The sequence below is a fragment of the Lissotriton vulgaris genome, chromosome 11 (assembly GCF_964263255.1).
Source record: "Lissotriton vulgaris chromosome 11, aLisVul1.2, whole genome shotgun sequence".
Taxonomy (NCBI): Eukaryota; Metazoa; Chordata; class Amphibia; order Caudata; family Salamandridae; genus Lissotriton; species Lissotriton vulgaris.
This window is the reverse complement of record NC_141699.1, coordinates 103,051,047-103,075,242: the sequence shown is the minus strand read 5'-3', so window position 1 is coordinate 103,075,242 and position 24,196 is coordinate 103,051,047. Positions and strand designations below refer to the sequence as shown.

The 24,196-nt window shown below is 43.7% G+C and overlaps 1 long non-coding RNA gene across 3 annotated transcripts in view; it reads right to left on the bottom strand.

The window, feature by feature from the left end:
* Nucleotides 1-11,146: 11,146 nt before the first annotated feature.
* Nucleotides 11,147-24,196, bottom strand: part of LOC147679047 (uncharacterized) — a 117,102-nt gene continuing 104,052 nt past the window's right edge. For all 3 annotated transcript variants that reach the window (XR_015300872.1, XR_015300874.1, XR_015300873.1), the window contains exons 2-3: nt 20,673-20,767; nt 11,147-11,917 (exon numbers count right to left, since the gene is read on the bottom strand). This is a non-coding gene — a long non-coding RNA (uncharacterized LOC147679047). The remainder of the gene's footprint in view (nt 11,918-20,672; nt 20,768-24,196) is intronic.

Below are 24,196 nucleotides of genomic sequence, written 5' to 3'. Positions count from 1 at the left end.
GGAGAGCGGCCCTTCATGTGGCCTGTCCAACAGTCAGTGTTCTAATACAAGGGACTCTTGCTATTTTGTTTCACTTACAAGCAACGTAGACATTGACACTGACGTTAGTGTAATTTAAGAGAGAGGCAGCTTTTTGGCGGTCGTTTCTTTCTTCCTTCGGTAAGCATCACATCACAAGATTGTTGCATATTTATACAAGATACAGTGTATTATCAATTTTGAATGAAAGGTTAGTGTTTTTAACAGGGCATTCGCGCTCTTTTTTTTTTAGTTACGAGCTACGTAGATATTGACACTGGTAAGCTTATGTTTTCTCCTTATGCTCACTTCCTAAGCTTCGTAGTAGAACGCACGTTCATGAAACATCTTGTTTTTTTATCTAATTGACTTTTTTAATTAATTAATGGCTGTCTGTTGCACAATGCATGCCCTAACAAGCCTGCGCGTGGCTCCATGGAGCGGGCCGAAGAGCACTTTCGTTTTTGCTCCTTTCAGGAGTAGGTTGTGACAAGCGATGTCCACGCTTCTGCTTTGTAGCAAGGGATCGGTTCTTCCTGCAGGTATGAATGCAAGCCTGACAGCAAGACGTGAACTCGCCCCCCCGCCACTCCCCCGCCAGCCACCCTTGGTAAATGTTGTCGGGGGGACTCATACCCGCCTCTTCTCTGTGCAGCATTCCTTGGTGAGTTACTGGGATGTGCTGCACAGTTAAAATAAATACGTGTATTTATCATTCATGAGCAGTTCACCGATTTGGGAGCAGTGGTGAAAGTATATAAAAGTTATGGCATCTGATCCTGAGAACAATGGGAGAGGGGTCAGTGAGTGTAGAAGCAGAGGCACACATGTAGCCAAAAAGAACAAATGTTAGCCTGTTACATACAACTAACTGTATATTATAATGTGTAATGCACATACCTTAAATGATAAAAATGCTTTGTTCATCTGGGAAAGCTCAGTCGGTTAATGCTATCACTCCAGACCTCTCTTTGAATAGTAAGAGGATCAGTCATTTTTTTTTAAAGAGTTTTATATAGCTCAAACTTGTTCTGCAGGACATGAGACTATTCCTGACCTGGTGGGTTCTTACTTCTGTATGTTCATAGGCTGGTAGTGTTGGGGTAGAGCTTTCCTTTTAGCTCTCCGAAGGTAACATTGTGGGACCAGGTGCAAAATGTCTCTTTAAGATAAGTTTGCACTTTTGTCCTATCGCTGAAGGTTAGTAGGGTGGGGAAGTAGTGTCTGTGGCATCCTTTAAACAAGCATTTGCAATGCAGGAGGTTTCACTTTTGCGAGAGTTTAAGTTATTAACATTGTAAATGACAATGCCTTTTATTTATGTTTTAAAAACCAAAACATAAATAAAAGGCATTGCCATTTACAGTGCCAATAGCTCAAACTTGCGTAAATGCGAGACCTATTGCATTTCAAATGCTTGTTCAGTTGTGTCCTCAGGATTCTCGGCATGTTTTATTTTAATACTGGCTACCTTCTTTCTGGGAAATTGTTTTTTTTTACTTTGATGAGCAGGTTCCTTGTCTTTGGACTTGACGTGCTCTTCTTTATGTTCTGACCGTCCTTCTTTCCGATTTTCTTTTAGGAAGTCTGGAAAGATCGAGAGGGACGTGTACCAATATCTTGATATCTGTCAGGTTTTTTCAAATTTTCCCTATTTCTAAGGTTGTATCTTTTTTCAGAGGGCTCCCGCTGTGGAGACTTGCCCCCCCCCCCCCGCCCCCCTCCTTCTGGAGATCTATTTCTTCGTTGGGGAGACCTTCCTCTTGACTGAAATTGTTTTTCTCTGGGAGTTGTTTGTTTATTATCCTCCCACTTCTTCTTTTTGCGAATTGAGATTATTTTTAATGAAAGTTTTTTCAGGATTTTCAATTAGTTGGGGTTTTACTGGTTTACCACCCAAGCTATCTCTACCTAATTCTTCATAGGATTTTTCAATTAATCTAGCAAGTTCAAAATGCTGTTCTGCTATATCTGTTTCTTAAAATTGTTGGCGGATCGCCACAGATGCTGCTTCTCCTTTTATGTTGGCTAGTAATATAGCCGAGACCTGCTTAAAGTCTTTCAGTAATTTCATACCCAGAGTTAAAGCAGGTTCTGGACCGTATTCATTTTGAATCTGTCTTAGTACATCTGGTATAACCGCCATAGACGGAACACCATGTGTTTTTGTGTAGATAGAAGCAAAGACTGTGCCCCAAGGGTCACAGTCCTCCACTTGTGGTGCGATCCCCATTGGGAGACAGATAGTCAGGATTCTGTGTTTTTCGTGAGGGATAGTATCAGGAAATACTGCCTCTATTTGAGTGATTTTTTGAGCTAACCAGAATGGAATTTGTTCCCGTTTTGCGGGTGTTTTACCAAGACATGATTGTATATTCTGTGGTGTAATTTTATTTGTGTTCCCCTGTTGAGGGGTGTTTTGTGGAATTTTAATTGCAGGTTGGACTGTTGAAGTCTGCATGACATATTGGACCAATTGTCTATGTATTTTAATTAGTTGTTTTAACTGAACTAAAAGTTCTCTGTCTGACATTTTCAATGTCGGGTGTGGTGTGTAGCTGGCTAGAACCGGCCATGTGGCTCCTGGTCTACCTAGTGGACTGAGCCTGGTAATGTGATTTTGATGCTTTAAGGCGCCATTAAACCAGAGCAGGTGCTCTTGGTATGTTAGTGGAATTTCAACTTCCTCGGAAGGAGAGTATTCCTCTGGAGATTCCGCTATTTTGTAGTAGTGGAACTCATGTATTACAGCATGTGCTGCCGGGAAATTTATCCAGGAATAGAATACCTCTGTCTGCCGATATTCATGTGCCTCTACCACAAATACGACCGTACCACCTCTTGATGTTACTCCATTCTCTATAAGTTTTATAGTTATGGTTTTTCTTATATTGACCGGGATGATTATTGTATCCGGGTCATTATTTTGGACAGGTGTGTCGTCCGCTAAGGGTTGAGCTGCTAGTCTATCTCTCTCCCTTTCGTCCTCGCTGTCTGACATTTTTACTGACAGAAAGTTTGCAGAGCAAGTTTTGAGGAAACAAAGATTAGGTGCACAATATTTTGGAACACTGTATCCTTCAACGTTGACTAAACCAAAAACGAATACATAGGAATCTCTTCCTACTAAGTTTTTGCGGATATTAACCTTTCACCCACTCCAGACGTCTATTGGAGTTTTTACGGGAAAAAGGGGTCTGTGTGAAAAGGATGACTGAGTTACTCTAGTATCTTGCGTTAGATTATCGCCTTACAAACGTTGGGCGACATGTAGTGTAGTTCCTATATTCCCAATAGGCTCTGCACATTAGAATAACATAAACTGCAGTTTAGACGTAGGACTGAGGTCGACTAGGTCTCTACTGAATATGTTAGACTTAATTAGGTATGCCAGCTAGCTCAGAGGTCACTAGAAACTTTCTCGAATTAACAGGGAGGAGTTAACTTCCCTGATTAGACAAGAAGGGATTCGTTTCTGACAACGCATAAACATGACAACTTTGCTCCTTCCAGAATAAGGAGTATATCTCCAGGGTCGTGTGAAAACAATAGATAGCTATTTCACTCAGTCAATCGTGCATACTTATTTTCACCAGAGTGCAGAGAAATAGAGAGATGGGCGTTTTCAATAAAAGGTGTTATTTATTGAGCAGTCTTCTTTCTCATGCAAGAGAAATGAATTGCCACAATTGCAATACTAATCATAAAGTAAAGTGCGTACAGTAAAAGGAGTAATATGAAATAATACTGTAAAAGCATTGATATGGTTTCTGAGCCATATGATACTTAAAACGGATAAAATATATACAATACATACAAAGATAAAAGTTTGACTAAACGTACTCAACTGGTGCTTCTAAATTACACTTACCCCAGTGTACCTAACCTAAGCCTAGTAAGTGGGAAGGAGTAAGGGAGTTACAGTTTAAGTTAAGTTTGTGTTGCCAAGAATCTGAATCAAGAATTCTCTAAGGATCTAATCAGCTCCGTACCTTAGTTTTAGAATGAAGGAGGTCTTGTATCTCGTTCTCAGGACTCGATCTCCCAGTAACCCGCAAGGGTGACTGGAAACACTGGAGCTGGCTTTCTCGGCAGGAGAAAAGACAGCGTCTTTCTCAGTGCGTCAAATGGGAGGGGCGGCTTCCTTCGGCACTCGCATCAGCTGGGCTTCGGGTAAGTAGATAGCCGCTCTGCTCCAAACCACCGTGTGTTGCTTAAGGAAAATGCTGGTATATTTATACCTGGAAGGTGCCGAGTTTGACGTAAGGTTGGACATAAGACGTCACTAAGAACTGTCACTAAGAACTGGCAATTCTTTCAGGACTCGCAGGAGTACTAGGACAAATCATACAAAAGCAGGGGGAATTCCCGGGTTGCTGGAGGTTTTGTTTGTTTAAAGAACGCGTTGTACTTGCTAGGAGTCTAAGGAAGTAGCCTTGCCGTATTTGGACTGCATTGGCTATGACTAAATATGGATATGATTCTTATCCCTTTATAAGGATATGATTTGTTATAACCACATAAGGGCATGAATCGGGAATATTTAATTAGGGTCCTAGATAAGTTTACAAAAAGGACACCCTGTTGCACCCCTGAAATTGATGTGTGCACATCTGTTGCACATGCCCTTAGGGCATGTGGGTGCGTAACATGAAACTTTGAAAAATGCACTTTAGTGCATTTTTCAAAGGTTTTGCTATTTACCACGTAGTTAGACTTCGCGGTAAATAGCGGCCCCAGATTGCGAATTCGCAATTTAAAAATGGTTCATGAATTGTATTTAAGGAATCTCAAATTGAGATTCCTTGAATGCAATTAATCGCAATTTAGCGATTTCTAGAATTGCGATTTTTGCATTTGGGATGATGAATCCCAAATGCAAAAATATCGCTCGCAAAGGGCCAGATTCTCAGAATCTAGCCCTTTGCGAGCCGATTTTAGTTTGATTAATCTGGCTGTAAGTCGCAAGGATAACATATTTACAAACACTGCTTTTATTTTGGACAGTCCACTAATATCTCAAAGCGGACATGCTTTAACAAAAGTAATTCATCCAACCTAGTGTTCAGCCATTGACCCATTGGATGCAATATAGCCCTTAGAACTAGGATTTATCCCTTATCTCCAGAGCAGGTGTAAAGAATTCTTCTCCCTTCTGCTTTCGTAAATCCCTGTGACCACCATGACTGCATCGTTTGAGGTGGCAATAATGATGGAGGGACTAGGGCGGTATGTTTCAGTGCCCTTCCTTTTTCCACTAGATGCACGATCCTTGGAGATTCCTGTTGCTCACAGTTGTATTTGTGTTTAGAAACATCTGTTATTCATGGTCCTGCCAAGCATCAAATTGGTGGTAAAATGAGGCACCACCAATTTTATTATCTGGGTTTGGGCTAAGCCCCGGATGTGACACTGTTCACAAAGGGTTTTAAGATCTAGCACCAGGTTCGGGTTTAGTGGAATAGTTTAATGCTTTTTTGGCTTTAGCCATTTATCCGTACAAGCTTCAAGGCATGTTTGATCTACCAGGACAATATTTGGAGGCAAGCCCATTATGTAATGCACACCTTGCTTTAGCTGGTATCTGTCCTCATCTCTTCATCCCATACGACCCCTCCATCATCTAAGGTCCTCTATCAGTGGGTACTGCCTTCTGGGACTGGATGGTTGGGAAGTTTTCCAGTAGTGCATTCTGGCAGGTCTCTGCACAAGGATCTTGGGTACATAAGAGATGAGAGTAAAATGGAGCAGCACTTTTGGGCTGATGCTCTAGGTTATGAATAGATTTACCCACTTGCCCTGGCCAGAAAAGAAAGGGCGTGGCCAGAGCTGCTATGCCCACCAATAGGGGACTATTGCAATAAAATACAAAGTAATGAACTAAATGTTTGAAATAATCTCAGCCACTAGTGATTGCTCAGGGCTGCATTCCAGTCCATTGTGCCAATTTAGACTGAGATTAGCAATATCCAAAAATGCAGATATTAATGTTGATCCTAATGGGACATTCTAGCCCAAACTGCTAAGTCAGGTCTCTTACAGACAGGAACATAAGTGACCCCAGACCACTTTCAGCCGACTGAGACCTCACCAGTGAGGCGCAGCACTTTTCAGAAGAGGTGTAAAAATACAAACTGGGAACATGGGAAGCCTCAGCCCACTAAAAGAAAAAGAGACATGTGACAACTGGCAACAAAAACCCTGGCATGCTCAGGCCTTTGACCCCCTGCTCTTCGGCTACTTACATTCTTTAGAAGGGCTTTCTTCCTACATAATCACGGTTGCTTTACACTTGAGTAGCTACTCCAATGCTGTGCCTTGTGGTTTGAAAGTCTTTGGGTATGAAGTGGGTCCTCCCTTGCAGCGGCCCCCTGTGATGGCCTGTGAAGCTGCATCAAATTAGGTGCGAAGTGTCAGGATTTCATCAAAGGGAATGGGGAGAAAGAGACATTGATTCATGACTCTCGGTCTGACAGTTCTGCTGGTTCCTTCATGGTCTCATGGAATTTTGTTTGCTTATGGTGCTCATCATTGCCAATTCCTTTGAAGAACCCGGTGAGTGACACGTAACACATAACTTTATACTTCAATGGTGATACATTCCTGCTCTAATATTTATTTGCTGTTTTAGGATGCTGCCCAGGTCCAGACACAACCTTTCACTCCATTATCCCTGCAAGCACTAAAGGGGCTCTCTCTGGTGTCACACAGTTGGCGTATTCTACTCTCTCTGCATCCTCTCAGCTCAAAATCCTCTTTGCTTGCACATTACTTTTTCCATGAGGCAGTTATGCACCTCTTCCTCTTGAGATGTCCATACATGGAGATTAGTGGATTATATTTTTAATCCTGTACATCTCATTGTATGACTTGAGTTTGAATGCTGCACTTGTTAGTGCCACATTTCTGAGTTCTCAGATAAATCAGTGCAAAGGTGTCTCTAGTACTTAGTTAGCTCTGAGTTCTGCTATTGGTTTTCATCAAGCATATGCAGGATTTGCCAGGATGAAGATTCCACTTGTTTCAGTGGTCGAGGTGGTCTGGTAACTGTGTTGTGATTGTGACAGCTTCCCCCTTGCTGCGTCACTGCAACCCTGATTTCTGAATTGTTTACTTGTTGTTGTATTATTGTGCTCAACCTTGTTTAGCTCATCTTTGTTCGATTTTGTTCAACAGGTTTAGTTTTGTACTGCTTTTTTTTACCTTCTGTTTGTTTTTTCCACCAGCTTGATTTCCCACTGTTTCTACTGGTGCTTCTCCCTCCCAATTCCGGCCCTCACTGGCCCCTCCCACCACCTACCAGTGCGCCTCCCTATTCCTAGGTCCTACTTAACGGAGGCTGCAGTGCAGCCCCACTAAGCAAGCCCTTCTTGACCGCTCCCCCCTTGCTGCTTCGCTGATCCCTGGTTCCGGATTGTTTACTTGTTGTTGTATTATTGTGCTCAACCTTGTTTAACTCGTCTTTTTACATTTTTGTTCAACTTGTTCATTTTGTACTGTCTTTTTTATGATTTCTGTTTGCTTTACTGCCTGCTCTCTTTCCCGCCATTTTCCCTCCCGCGTCTCCCTCCCAACTCCAGCCTTCGTCGGCCTCGCCCACCACCTCACAGTGCCTCTCCCTCCTCCCAGGATCTAATTAATGGAGGACACAGCATGTCTGTGCAGCGGATGCGCGCAGCAGGCGTGCAAAAGGCCCATATGCACCCATCTGTGTCTGGACCTCACCCAGTGTCTGGAACCCTGGCTCTCCGCTACTTACAGATGCGCTGCTACCAAGCTCTGAGCCCTGCACCCCAGACTCCGCCACAATAAATACTGCTGCACCTCTCCACTGTCAATGGTAGGGCCTTTTTTTTTTGCCAACACTGCCTCCTCTCCTGCCACACTGGAGCACCAGCGCCCACGACAACCACTACCACTCTGACCAAGACTGCTTCAGAACAACTCCACTTCCTCCTGCACGATCACAGCAAGCATGCCACTAAGATCTGGGACACCATTTCCTCCCTCACCCTCCTCTTCCTCACCAAGACCTGGATCAACCTCACATCTGCACCCAACATCACCTCATCAATGCCCGACGGCTGCAAGATAGCGCACCAAGACCGTCTCAACAGACACAGAGGTGAAATTGCCATAATCCGCAAAGAAACCATCCACTACACCACCACCGCAGACGACACCACCCCGAGCATGGAACAGCTCAACTTCCAACTCCAAACCGATGGCAAAACCACCATCAGAGACACCCTCTGCTACAGACCTCCAGGGACTCGCCCCAACTTCTGCGATGTCATCCTTGAATTCACCGCCCTCGCCAATGACTGCAAGCACTACATCTTCTTCAGAGACCTCAACTTTCACCTTGCCAATCTTAACAACACTAACATCACAAACCTCTTTGAAAATATGAACACCATCGGCCTCACCCAACTTGTCACCAACCCCACACACCCCGCAGGACAGGCCCCTGACCCCATCTTCATGGCCAGTGACAGTCAAGTACAACCATGTCACCGAGCTTGCCGGACAGACCACGCAATCTTCCACTTCCTCATCACAGGCTTCCTGGCTTCACCACTAAGGCGCATGCTACCTCACACCACAGATAGTACAACGTATTGGAGAGCCAGTGGACAGACGTCCTCAACACCTCTCGTCTTGACACCTCAACCAACCTAGAACTGTAGAACAGGTTGTCAAGAACTTCTCCGTCTGGATCCCTGATTGCACTTACAGAGTCTCCCTGTCAGGCCCACCAAGCTCAAGAGATCCTCCAAACAGACCAGTTGGTACACCATGGAACTGAGAACCCCAAAACGTAACTGCAAGCGACTGGAAAGGAAATGGCGCACCCGCATGCAACCGACAGACTGAGCCACATTCAAAACATCTTTCAACCAATACCACCAACTTCTGAAAGAGACAAAACGGAGCACCTTTTGCAGACGACATCGAAGCCAGTTCTCATCACAGCAAAGGATTCTTCAACATCGTCAGAGTTCTCCAAACCCTCAACCACCGAAAACATAATCTTCCCAGGAACTCGACGACGCCCTGGCAGTCTTCTTCCACAATATGGTCTACGTCATCTACAAAATGTTCGAACCCCAGCCCACCACCTCCAACATCCTCAGCCTCCTTGCTCCCACAGATGCAAACCCGCCCACCCGATGACCACATGGGACCAGCTCCCCACTCAAAGCAGTACAGCCATCCGCAACTCTGTCAACTCGAGCGCACCAACGGACCCCTGTTCCAACCACATCTTCAACCTCAGGAGCAAGACGATCAGCAGCAAGTTCACCCCCATTTTCAATGCATCCTTCTCCACGACCACTTACCTGAAGAATGGAAACACACAGAGGTCAAACCCCTTCTCAATAAACCATCCGCTACCCCCAGTGACCCCAAGAGCTACCGTCCTATCTCTCTGTTCCCCTTTCCTGCCAAAGTCCTCAAAAAGGCAATTAACTGCCAACTCACGGAACACCTGGAGAACAACAGTCTTCTGGACACCTCCCAATCTGGCTTCCACACCAACCACAGCACCTAAACAGACCTGATAGCTGCCACAGACATCAGAGCCCTCCTTGACTGGGGAGAAACGGTGGTCCTGATCCTCCTCGACCTCTTAACATCTTTTCATACCGTATCCCATCACACCCTAATCAAGAGGCTTCACCACATTGGAATCTAAGGAGACACCCTCAAATGGATTGTATTCTACCTCACCAGAAGAACTCGGAGAATCTGCCTACCTCCTTTCACCTCGGAACCTAAGAGCACATCTGCAGCATCCGTCGAGGCTCGTACCTCAGCCCTACAATGTTCAACACCTACATGACCTCTTGACCAACATCGTCAGAAACCCACGGACTAGACATCATACCGTAAGCAGACGACATCCAGCTCATCCTCTCGCTATCAGAAGACGCCTTTACCACAATGGCCAACTTCTGCAGGTGCATGACGAGGGTCACCAACTGGATGAAAGATGTCTACCAAAATACACTACAGACAAAACGGAAGTGCTCCTCTTCAGGAACAACGCCTCCCCGTGGAGCGCTGTCTGGTGGCCATCCGAACTAGAACCCTCACCCTTTTCCGACAGACCATGTCCCCAATCCTGTACAGCAAGCTCGTTATGAAAACAAGATCAATGCAATCTCCTCCACCTGCTTTCTCACTCTTTTCACAGTTTGTGCGATCGTCAAATGGCTCCACTTCAACACTAGATGAACTGTCACTCAAGCCCTAGTCACCAGTCACCTGGACTACGGCAGCGCACTCTATGTAGGAATAATAATAATAATATTTATAAAGCGCATGGTTACACTAGGCTAGTGTGTCCCCGCGCTGCTAGGAATCACTTCGTACCTCCTGAAGAGACTGCAAACCATACAGAATTCAGCAGCTAGGCTAATACTCCTCCTCCCTAAGCGAACCCACATCACCCCCAACCTCAAGAAGCTCCACAGGCTCCCAAATCAGAAGAGATGTCAATTCAAGATTCTGATCCACAGCTACAAAGCCCTCCACAACCATGGACCAGTTTAACCTCCGCCTGAACTTCCACCGACTCTCCAGAATATAGAGGCATTTCATTATATGTTGGAGGTTTCAAATCAAAATATACCAGCTTTGGGGCACAATAGTGTCCCAACATATCTTCAGCAGTGATTGTCAGCAATCATGGTTGTAACTATGCAGTCCTGCTCCCGGCTTCTGACCACCTATAGCTGTCACCGCAAGGGCAACTGCGCTCTACGTTCCTAGCAACTTTCGCAGATTTTCATTCAATGCCTCTATGTTCAAGATCAGCTTCTGTCACCTCTCCCTGAAGAACAATTTCTAACATACACTCAAACAGTGGGGCCCTTAACTCTGCGAATCACTCTTAAACACTTACACTTTACTTCATGGATCAGTGAAATTCAAAGGAAAAGCTGCTGTATCATAGTGGAATGTCTAAAAACTAAATTGCATATTTATACTATTTACACCTGCAGTTTTGATGTATTTACCATGGTTTCATCAAATATGATATTTTATTAGACACACCGCCATTGAGATCAATGGATCTACTAGTAAAAAATTAGACGTGGAAAACTCAAGACCAGCTTGATTCTCTATTTATCAAATTTTTATTAATAGCAAATTCAGCATGTCTAGAATTATTCACTTTATTTTATTTCAGAAAACTCGACATTTAAAATATAAGGATTCAGTTTCAGGACAGTTAAATCATTTATTTAAGAAAAATTCAAGAATAGACATTTTCATTATTTGAATAGATCAAGTATTGGCAAAAGACGGATAGTTCCCAAACCATTCACCTATTCTCCTAACATCCCTAATTAAACTCTCAGATAAAGTGCATCTCCCTGTAAAAGAAAACAGAGTTAGGCAGGTTTCTTGCATCTCAGGAAAAATCAGCAATCCGGCAGCATTTCAGGAGGAAATCGAAGGAAGCGATCCCCTTCAGTAAAATTAGCACTTTTTATACATTTTTCACTAGCTCTATCTAACTAAAATTGTATCTTTTAACTTAAATGTGAGTTCTGATTGGACAGTTTTGGGGTGGATGAGCATCATCTCGTCATCGAATCTTAGGTTTCCTTCCGTCTGCAAAGTTTCTAATGGGTCCATTGTATTATTCAATGTCCAGTCTAGTCCGGTTCCCTACTCGCAACGTTACTCAATATTCCCACGTTCTGTACCACTGTGCTCATCACTTGGTAGGCATCTGCACTTCCAGTCCGGAACGACCTTGAACTTCACTCAGTCCCAGCACAAGCTGCTCGCGTTCAATTCTCACTCATGCACAGTTCTTTTGTGGCCACAGTAATCGAGTGACTCCATTTTTCTCTTAGGCCTCACGATACAAGAATGGTAACTGTCATAGAAACAAACACAAATGAACATTAATTAGTTGATTATGATTGCAACATAAGCAAGATTAATTTCCCATGTGTATTTGTGTAGATGCATTTCTTATTCTACGTTGGTTATTCATGCACGTTTCATTAATACAAGTTATGGTATTGGAGTATGATTTTACAAGGGTACACAAAATGTTGTTTTATTACCTTGCTCCATCAATACCAGATACAGTACCGGCAGTAGGAGTGCAAACTTCAGTCTATAATCCTAAGAGATGCAGTACCGGGGGCTGCAGTGCAAGCTTCAAATACTACAGTCAGAACAGGTACAGTTCCAGCAGCATCAGTACCAGTTTCACAGGCTACACTCAGAAAAGACACAGTCTTGGCAGAAAGAGTGTAAACTTCACAGTTAAAGTGAGAACAGATACAGTCCCAGAAGCAACAGTGCAAGCTTCACACAGCACACTCAGAACAGATACAGTGCCGACGGCAACCGTGCAAGCGTTAAAGATTCTAACCAGAACACAGACCATATAGGCAGCACCAGTACAGCTTAAAGGAGTACAATCACAACAGATACAGTACAATTAGCAGCACTGCAGGCATCAGAATCTACATTCAGAACACATACAGTATTGGTAGCAACAGTGCAACTTCAGACTGCAATCAAAACAGATAAAGTACAGGCCGCAGCAGTGCAAGCTTAAAAGACTACAAACAGAACAGATACGGTCCTTGCAGCAGCAGTGCAAGCTTCACAAACAGAACAGGTCCAGTCCTTGCAGCAGTAGTGCAAACTTCACAGTCTACAAACAGAACAGATACGGTCCTAGCAGCAGCAGTGCAAGCTTCACAAATAGAACAGATGCAGTCTTGGCAGCAGCTGTAAAAGCTTCAGACTACAGCGAGAACAGATACAGTCCCGGAAGCAGTGCAAGCTGCACAGACTTCAAACAGAACAGATACAGTCCTGGCAGCAGTGCAAGCTTTACAAATCTAACAGATGCAGTCCCAGCAGCAGCAGTCCAGGCTTCACAGACTACAAACAGAGCAGGTACAGTCCGGCAGCAGCAGTGCAAGCTTTCCCAAACTACAAGCAGAACAGATACAGTCCCGACAGCAGTGCAAGCTTTACCAATGGAACAGGTACAGTACCTACAGTAGCAGTGCAAGCTGCACAGACTTCAAACAGAACAGATACAGGCCAGTCAGCAGCAGTGCAAGCTTCATAGTCTATAATCAGAAGAGATGCAGTCCCGGGAGCTGCAGTGCAAGCTTCAAATTCTACAGTAACACCAGGTACAGTCCCAGCACCATCAGTACAAGTTTCACAGGCTACAATCAGAACTGACACAGTCATAGCAGAAAGAGTGCAAGCTTCACCAATTAAAATCAGAACATATACAGTCCTGGCAGCAGCAGTGGAAGCTTCACTGACTACAAGCAGAACAGATACAGTGCAGGAAGCAGTGCAAGCTGCACAGACTACAAGCAGAACAGATATAGTCTTGGCAGCAGCAGTGCAAACTTCAGACTACAAAATGAACAGATACAGTGCCTGCAGCAGCAGTGCAAACTTCACAAACTAAGAACAGATGCAGTCCCTCGCAGCAGTGGTGTAAGCTTCACAGACTACAACAGAACAGATACACTCCCTACAGCAGTGTAAGCTTCACAGAACAGATACAGACCCTGCAGCAGCAGTTCAAGCTTTACAGACTACAAACAGTCCTGATACATTACTGGCAGAAGCAGGAGCACAAGCTTCACAAACCACAACCGGGAAAGATACAGTGGATGGGCGTCAGCATGCAGACCCTCCACACAGCGCTGGCACATCGCAGACACCCTAGCCCCGACGTGAGCCCCCACCCACAGCTGCCTACAACCATAACAGCCAAGCACAGGCCAGCTGAAAGAGCTAATCTCACACCAAGCATCAATTATTGGTCTGATTTTATTCAAATAATTCCCACAGGGATCAAAGTCCGACCTAAAATGATTCCAGAAACCAGTAGGGCCACAGCCAGCCTAAAATTCTGCTTTTAGCAGCAGTGCACGGAGCAGACTCGAATTCATGGCCTTTGTACTTAGAGTATCTTCAGTCCAAAGCTCATCCTTGCCTCTGTAGGCACTAATAACTAGCAGACTCGACTACGGAAACACCCTCTACGCTGGGATCAACAAGTCTCTACTCCACAAACTCCAGACTATACAGAACATCGCAGCCAGACTCGTACTCGGCATCCCTAGATACAAGCACATCACCCAACACCTGCGGAACCTCCACTAGCTCCCCATTGAGAAGAGAGCTATTTTCAAGATACTCACCAATGTCAACAAATGCTTCCACAACACCGGACCCCAATACCACAACGAAAGAATCTCCTTCCACCTACACAAAAGAAACCTCCAATCCGCCGACCTTGCCAAAATCCCCCACATCCACAGAGCCAGAAGAGGTGGAAGGGCCTTCTCTTACATCGCAGCCATGACCTGGAACAAGCTCCCGATCAACATCAGACACGCCCCCTCCCTGGACATCTTCAGGAAGACACTCCAGACCAGGCTCTACGAGTGAATGGAGCTGCTTGCCCCCGTTCTCCTTACAGCACCTTAACCCTTGCGAGTAAGTAGTGGGCTTACAATTCCCCTGACTGACTGATTGATTGATTGATTGATTGATTGATTGTAGCACCGTGCACCTCCTTCTTACAGATTCTGGTGTTCGTGGACTTTGGGCATCACCAGGATTGATTCAAGACTCACCAGAATTAGGCCAATGCTAACTCTGTTCACCGCAACTGTCTGTTTCCCGATTAGTTTCGGTATTTCTTCATTCTTACCATGCCTCGGAGTATTCTGTAGCGGCCTGAAGGTGGCATGTTAGCGCTATATGAACCGCCTACTCAAATGTGGAGGCGTAGAGCAAGCTTCCCCATGCACAGCAGTACGTGCAATTCTGATTCTCCTCTCACACAGCAAACTCCTAGTGTGTGAAACAAACCCCAGTATAAATTGATTTAACTCACCTTTGCCACAGCAGTGACTCCTTTTGACCACAGACCTTCTATAAAATGGAACCGGCACAGTTAACACACCTCCAGTTATTGTGTCTATTTGTTTTAAGTTGAAACTTGATCTACTGTTTTTCCTATCGGAGTTTTTTTTTAATTTTTACAATTCATTTCACATATTTTGGGGAAATAAAATAAATTTTCACGTTTTTCTCATACATCTTTTTAAATGAATTTGACACCTTGTCCTAAACAGGAGGGGCTCGTGGTTTTGGCACATCGTGGTCAAACTATCGGCAGAATGAAGGGACATTGGGAAGGGAAGGAAGTTGACGTTATCCTGGACCATGCTATAGTGAATGATCCCTTTAACACTGACTGACTCAGAAGAACTGTACATGGATCCAATAAAAGAGAAAGAAATCACTGCGGAGATCCCCTGGTGAGTGCCACTGATCTCTGGGCCCGGCTTGTGACTTTGGTGCTTACGTGTGAGAGAGGACTACACCTCCCAGGCTCCATGTTGTGCAAGAGAGGAAGTGGAACCCACCCTCCCCAGGAGGGTAGCCAGTGTTCATGGGCCTTAGTTCCAGGAAGGACCCACAGGTTTTAGAACCACCAGCTAAGAAACAGAACAAGCACTGACCATGCCAATAGGTCTGACCTTGAAGGAATGTTGTATGGTAATGTGAAGCAGTACAAGTAAATAGTATGGGAATGAATATGTATTTGTGTGAAAGCAAAGAATTGGAGAGTAATATTGGTCTAGGTTAAAAAGTCAGGTGACGGTTGCACTGTCAAGCCAGACCTAAACATCCATGTAGGTTAAAGACTGCCCTCCTCTTATCTGTGGTGATTCCAAGGAGAAACGAGCATTGCAAAGCCAACAGGTCAATGTATTTTAGCCATGTTGTACACCAGCCTGGGTAGAGTGGCGTGGAGTGTCATAGAGTGGGATGGCAAAGAGTGAAGTAGTGTTGTAGAGTGGAGTGGCAGAAAGTGTTGCGTATTGGTGTCACAAACAGTGGAGCTGCATATAGTGGCGTAAGGTGGAGTACAGTGGTGTGGACTGGTGTAGTGGGCACTGGGGTGGAGTGTTGCAGAATATAGGGGAATAGAGTGGAGTGGCCTAGAATTCAGCAGCGTACAATGCAGCGTCATAGATTCGAGTATTGCATAGTAGAGTGCAGTGGCATAGAGGTGCAGAGAAGAGCTGCATAGGGTGGTGCAGAGTAGAATTTAGTGCTGAGGAGTGCAGTGGCATGGAGTGCAGTGGCATGGAATGCATTGATGTAGAGTTATGCAGAGTGGAGTGATACAAAATGCAGTGGCATAGAGTGGAGTGTTGCAGAGTGCAGTGGCATAGAGTGCAGTGATGCAGAGTAGAGTGGCATAGAGTTCCATGGCAGAGAGTGCAGTGTTGTAGAGTAGAGTGCTGTAGAGTGCCGTGCAGTATAGTACAATGGTGCAGTGTAGAGTGCAGTGGCATAGAGTGCAGTGGAGTAGGGTAGATTTTTTTCAGAGTGGAGAGAAGTAGAATGGGGTGGTGCAGGATAAAGCGCAGTGGTGTAGAGTGGCATAGAGTGTAGGGGTGCAGAGTCGATAAGAGTGGGATAACATAGATTGACAAAGTGTGCAGAGGTGTAGAGTTGAGTGTTACAGTGTAAAGTGCATTGGCGTAGAGTGTATTGCCAAAGAGTGCACTGACAGAGTGCAATGTTGCAGAGTGGCATAAAGTGGAGTGGTGTAGATTGCATTGGCCTAGACTGAAGTGGTGTTGAATGCAGTGGCAAAGAGTGTAGTGGTGTAGAGTGGCATACAGGGCACTTACATAGACTAGAGTGGTGCAGAGTAGAGAGGCATAGAGTGGAGTGGTGCAGAGTCAAGTCAAGTGAAGTGAAGTGGCGTGGAGTGGTACAGAGTAGAGTGGAGTGGCGTAGAACAGAGCATGCATGGTGTGGTAGCACACAACCATTACAGACAACTAGGGGTGGGTGGTAAACTCTGCTCCTCTGATGGAGTTCGTGGAATTTTGCCCACTGGATTTCTAGAAAAACTCCGCCAACCACTGTGTGGCAGAGTTTTTTCTCACGCACGACTCACCAACATTAAATTGCCAAGCACGACTAAGAAAATTGGGCGCCAGACTGCCTCCTGGAGAGAATAAATGCTGGTCGCCAAAAATAAGTGTTGATGGCTCCCACCGGCTGAAATTAAGGACTACTTGTGTGTCTTTTTGTTTTCTTCAACTTTATACATTTCACTGACCCCAAGATTTATCTTTCAAATTACCCCTGGAATACAAAAGTATTCTTAGTTACTTTAAACTTAATTTGAAAGGCCAGATGTGGTGTAGTTCAAATTTATTAAAACGTTTTTTAAACAGATGTTAAAATCATTTATAATTTCGACAGCATCTGCGATTGCAGAAAAGTATCAGAAAAATATAAGTGATCACAAAAGTCGCACAGTTTTAAATGTAGTGCAATAAAGTTGTGTAAGGTGTTGATACAAGCATTAGTATCAGAAAAAAGACTATGGGCACATTAGGATGGCGGGCGGACAGTCGTAAAAAGGGACCGCCCGCCATAAGGACGGGGGTCCCATGTGTGCCATTAGGATGCGCCCGCCACAGTGGCGACGCATCCTGCATTCCGAACATTGTGGCGGGCGGTGCACTCAGCACCGTCCGCCACAATGCCAGGGAGGCATGTTGTGCACTTCCATGCACAACATGGCAGGCACCCCGCAGTGCCTGCCATGTTGTGAATGGAACTGCAGGGGGGGGGTACCATAGATACCCCCCACCCCCCGGAGTCCTGGGGGCCCGCAACGGGGCCCCCCCAAGCAGGCTCTGCATGCCTTTCCGTGGCGGCAATGCCGCCACGGAAAGGCATCTGTAAACCGACATACTAATATGGCTGGCTGTGTTTTTCAGACACCACCACCATATAGAACCCTTTTCTAAAAGTGGCGGACAGTCTTTCCGTCCGCCGTGGACCCCCCCCAGCCATTATAATATGCCGGGGAGTCATTTTTGCACGGATGGCGTGCGGATCGCCGGCCCGGCGGTGGCTACCGCCGGCACGGCGGGGGCGATCCGCCCACCATCCTAATGGGGCCCAATGTATCAAAATGTAAGATTAAGTATTAGAATAGGGTAAATGTCCCCCTCCCAAACTCACTCTGGGTGAAGTGAAGTTGCTACCCAGGATTTTGGAAAAAGGGGACAGAGGGACAGGCTTGAGAGTGAGGAAATGATTCACTACTCCCCGGCCTTGTCATACTATTCTTTTAAGGAGTATTGAGACCCCGAACAAGGCATATTTTTAGGGCCCCTGTTCGTAGTAACTTTGAATTTGGTTCCTCATTTTCTGCTAATTGTTTAGCGTCATGCCAGCTTCAAACTTTCAGAAACTGGGTTCACACAACAACAATTGAAATAGGTCTTTCCGTGGGCCCATACGTCCTGAAGATGACACTGGAGAAAGAGACAAGGAGACAGAGGAAGAGGTAGAGCGAGGCAGGGGAAGAAGTATGGAGGAGACAGAGGAAAAGGTGGGCAGAGTCCGAGGAAGGGGTAAGCAGAGACCGAGGAAGAGGTGGGAGTGGACAGAGGAAGAGGTGGGAGGAAACAGAAGAAGAGACAGGTGAGTCAGAGGAAGGGTTAAGGAGACTCAGAGAAAGGAGACAGAGACAGACGAATTAGTGGGATTAGACAGAGGAAGAGAATGGTAAAGACAGAGACAGAGAAAGAGCAGGAGGAGACAGAGAAGAGGTTGGCAGAGACAGAGGAAGGGGTGGGAGGAGAAGGTAGAGGTAGGTGGAGTCAGAGGAAGGAGTATGAAATAGGCAAAGGTGAGCTAGAGAGTAAGCTCACTTTCTCAGGCGGCACCTTGGGGCTGATGGCCCTGGGCGATTGCCCACTTTGCCCATTCCTTAAAACACCTATGCCTTCTCGAGGGGACTGAGGCTCACCCAGGCTGCCGGAACCCCCCACGTTCTGTCTCCCTAGCTCCCCAGACATTGATTCTTGCCCTTCTGGGTACCTAGTCATGAGAAGGAAGGGTACCCCTATCTGCCATTGTTAACCAGGGTAAGTAAACGCATTAGCAACGGTGGTTCACTTCGGACTAATCTCATGACCAATATTTAAAAGAGTAGAGAAAGAAATGAAGTATTCCTACGTAGTCAATATAAACAACATGAAGGAAAGACTAGCCCATAAACATCAAATCCAAAAAATTAAACAAATCTCAGTGGTCGGTGCCCCCAGTGCTCAGGTGAACAACAGAAAGGACCGACATTAATAGTGTGTGTGAGTACAAGGAGCAGACGAGCGCCAAGTGTGCAGGTACCGAACCTTTACAGCGCTCTGTTCCCGAAGGCAGTCGTGACCGCCTTTATCTGTCAAGTGCTGGGCACGTTTCGACCTTGTTTGGGATATATAAGGTCATGAATTTACATGTATAAATTGTAACATTACACGAGAATGGTATGTGAAATTTAGGCCATTCACAAACTTTAGCAAAACTCAATTCTATATCAATTCAGCTTTATTGCGACTCAGATGCCATAAAAACACATAAAACACACTGTACAATGTAAAACATAATTAACTAAATGCATAAACATTTTTAAAATTTCTCATTACAGTTCTGGCGGTAGTCGTAAAAGTTCTAAATACAGCAATTTTAAATAATTAAGTGACTGTTAGTTAATAGTGGCAACACAGCAGAGTCTGAGGGAAGAAAGCAGGAAAATTATGCATGAATGTCCACGACTGAACTCAGGAAATACAGTGTATAACATGACTGTGTCTACCCTGGGTAGGTTCCCAGGGTAATATACAGTGCTTTTCTCTGTTTCAACATAGCCAATAAAAAACACAATTAGTCTACATGCAATCTAAAATGTACTCCTGTAAGGGCACGAGTAAATCTGTTCTAAGCAAACACAGATGATGGACAGAGCGCTGAAACTTTTCAGACACTCACCCCCAGTCACAGATCTGGGTTGAACCCATCATCGTTCTTTAGTTCACTTTGCCACCCTAGCTCAGATCCAGCCATATGCAAATCCGTATTGACCCTGTTCCTTATGGGAACAGTCCAGCCTCAGCTGCCTAACCAAGGTCTTCCCTGGACCAGAAATAAGCATTTGGGACCTGGGAGTTTCAGCGCTCCAGCCATCATCTCTTTTGTGTTTGTGTAAATCTGTTCTCGACTGGGAATGGTGCAGAAAATCCCCCCCAAAATAATCGTTGTTTTGGAGCAAAATTTTCTGCAGTGGGAAAAATATTTTTCCTATGGAAAGAAACAGTCCAGTGTGCTCGCACATTGGATGGGGAGGTTGCATGAGAGCATGTACACATGAATAGTAGCTGTTGCAAGAATTACATTGTAGGAAGTCCTTCCAAGAAGTTATGAAGCAAAGACTTCAAGTATTGTAAAATAGAGCTGAAGGTTTATTTCCACAACAGAGACAGACAACAGATCCAGTAGCAGTCAAGCACAGAATTAATAATACACTACAAACATTCTAGATTACAGAATCCGGTCAACATTACATTCTTATTATCACTTTTAAAGGAACACACATATAACAATTAAATACCACTCTCTATACCCCCCTTCCTATAATAAACAAAACAAAAATGAAAGAAAGTAAAATCAATAAAACAACATTAACAATACACACAATCATCAGTACGAAAAGGAGTGACTCTAATTCGAGAACTGCATCTTACTTGTTCACTATCCCCAGATCCTTTAATATTATCTGGAATAGCATTTTCATCCATGCAGTTGGGAACAGAAACAGCATCACCTTCCCCTCTATTCCCTAAAGAAGGAGAAAAATTAGTTATATCATCAAGATTATTATGCTCATGAGTGAGATCACCAAGATCAAACCAGTTGGAATCAGTTTGAGTTTTGACCCTCTAAGATTATTTTTGCTTTTTCATCTAAGTTTTATTACAGCATTTCAATTCTACCTTCCGTGATTCTGTAACATAACCGCCATTTTGGATATTTTAACAATTCTAACCAGTTCGGAAAACCTAGATTGACCTTTGCTAACCTTAATAGGTTTTTTAATAAGAACCCAATTACCTGGACACAAAGAAGTTACTTTAACATGTTTTCTCTTGTCATAATTCTCCTTATACAATCTTTTGTTTTTCTTTCACATGTTCTCTGACCTTCTGTAAATCAACAGAGTGAGCACTTGTACTTCCAACTTTGTCCTTCAGGCACAATGGACTAAGTAGAGAAATTGGTTTCCTCCCCCTCAATAACTCATACGGGGACACATCAGTGGTAGAATGGGGAGTTGTATTGTAATTCCAAACCTTTTGACTTGCATTTTTGAACACATCCAAACTGTTCGCCAAAGCTGTCTGGACCCCTTCTTTCAACAACTTGTTTGCTCTCTCTACAAGGCCATTTGAAGCTGGACTATTCAAAGGTACTAAAATATGCTTAACTGAAACCTCCTCCATAAAATTTTCAAATTCATTAGATGTAAAATGAGTGCCATTGTCGGTCACAATTTCTGCTGGCAGACCTTCTATTAAAAATAGACTTTGTAGAAACAAAATGACTACAAATATGATTTACTCACAAAAGAAAAGTACAGCCACTTTGAAAAGTAATCAATGAGTACAATTAGAAACTTACTATCACTCCCATGTAGGTTAAAGGGGCCAGAAAAACCCAATCCTAACTTATGCCAAGGACCTTTCGGACATTCTACTGGACACAAAGGAGTGATGGATGTGTGCCAATGTTTATCAGAACATAAACAAACATTCAGGACAATTATTCACAAACTACTTAACTCGACCATCAATACCTGGCCACCAGTGTACATCCTTGATCTTGCAAACAGTGCTAGAAATTCCTAAATGTCCCTCATGGGTAAAGGAAATGATTTTGCTCCTTAAACCCTCAGGCGGTATGAATTTGTCTTCCTGACTAAAACATCATTTACAATAGATAATTCCACATCATTTGCGCAAAACATTTGTCTTGAATAGACATGCTCCTATCGCACGGCCAACCATGGACTAAAAACCTCTTCACTCTTTGAAGACCAAGATAATTCCACATCAGTTGCGCAAAACATTTGTCTTGAATAGACATGCTCCTATCGCACGGCCAACCATGGACTAAAAACCTCTTCACTCTTTGAAGACCAAGATTTTTTTATCACATTCGACCCATTCGTTTTCAGATAACTTACTATTCTGTGTCAAATCATTTATGGTGAAAACATCACAATCACTGTCCATAACTGGATCATCCATCTCGCCACCTTCCAGAGGAATACGCAACTAACAGTCTGCCCTTACATTTTTACCACCTGGAATATATTAAATATCAAAGTTAAATTCTTGTGACCTAGCTAAAAGTCTGATCAATCTAGAGGAAGCTTCGTTTGAACAACTGTCACCAAGCATATACATAAAAGGTTTCTGGTCAGTACAAAAATCTGGAATTTTGAACCCCAAATATACATCTTAAATGTTTTCACGGCCCAAGAGCAAGCCAAAGCTTCCCCCTTGATAGTGCTATAGTTAGCTGCAGCACTACTTAATGTTCTGGAGGCAAAAGCTATTGTATACTCCTGACCATCAATCATTTGATTTAACACAGCACCTAATCCTTTAGAGCTGGCATCCACAGTCACAATGCTAGTTTGACCGTGAGTAAAAGCTATAATGGCTGATGCTTCAAAAAATTATTTTTCAACTCAATCAAATGACTGTTGAGTTTCTTCAGACCAAATGTACTTAGCATTTTTTTTAACAAATCCCTAAGAGGTTGCACAATAATAGCATAGCTTTGTATAAATCGAGCATAATATTCGCTAAGTCCTAAAAATGTTCTTAAAGAAACTTTATCCTGAAGTCTGGGAGCATCCTTAATAGCATTAATTAAGGATAGCTTAGGTTTTATACCATTGACAGAAATATTGTGCCCTAAATATTGAACATTTTGTGTAATAAATGTGCATTTGTTCCTAATAAGTCATGCCAACCGCTTCTAGTTTTTGTAAAACTTTATCCAATAGGGTATAATGTGACTCTAACATAGCTGTATGAATTAAGATATCATCCTAGAAAGCTTCGACCCCCTTAATATGTGAAAACAATTGGTCCATTAAACGTTGAAAAACACTAGCAGCGGATGCTAAGCCGAAAGGCATTTGTTTGTACATGTAGACTCCAAAGAGAGTGACAAATGTTGTTAGAGACTGAGAATCTTTAGCAAGAGGGATCTGATGGTAAGATTACCTTAAATCAATTGTGGTAAAATACCTACTACCACCCAGATTAGCCAGCATTTCTTGAACTCTGGGTAGGGGTGGCAGTCCACAACTATATTGCGGTTAAGCACTCTTAAATCCGCACATAAACAAATCTCACTTGAACTTTTACGTGCGACAACCGCAGCGGAAACCCATTCAGCGGATTCTACAGGTGTTATAATATCCTGTAAACATAAATCATCATGATTTTTTTTAAATCATCTCTAGCAGACATGGGAACGGGTCTGCATTTTTGAACAACTGGAATAGCATTTTTCTTGAGTTTAATAATATGTTCGAAACCTTTGACCAAGCCTACTTTGTCAGAAAATACACTTGAATATTTTGAGAATAAATTCTCCAAAGCAGAATGTTCTTGTACAAGAACATTTGCTGGTTCTTGTACAACAGATACAATTGGAAGATCTCCTAAGGTAACCGGTTCTGAATGCCCAGTTCTTAAAATAACCCCTAAATTTGCTTGGTCTTGCCACCCCAAAATGTCACGAGCATTGAGAGCAACATAGATTTTGGTATACATTTCTCTACCTTTAAATTTGATGGAATCTGAAAAATATCCAGACGACATGATATCAAATTTCCCAAACGCCTTAGGATTGACATCAGTTGGTTTGAGAAGAACTTTAGACCAGAATTTTTTTTAAAGTCTTTTCATCTAGTATCGTGATTGGAGAACCTGAATCAGCCATGACATTGATGTCAATAGGTCCTATTAGTACATTACATAAGGGACCCTTACATCTTTTGGTATCACCACGTAAAGTGTTTATTTCAACAGTAGATAAAGTATTCCTCATGGCTTGACCCAGATCATCTTCTTCAACATTGAGAAAATTAACTTTTCTCCTATATTTAACTGATCTGCAAACTGTATAATAGTGGCCACATTTTTTACACGTATTGCACCTCTTACCTTGTCCAGGACAATTTACATTG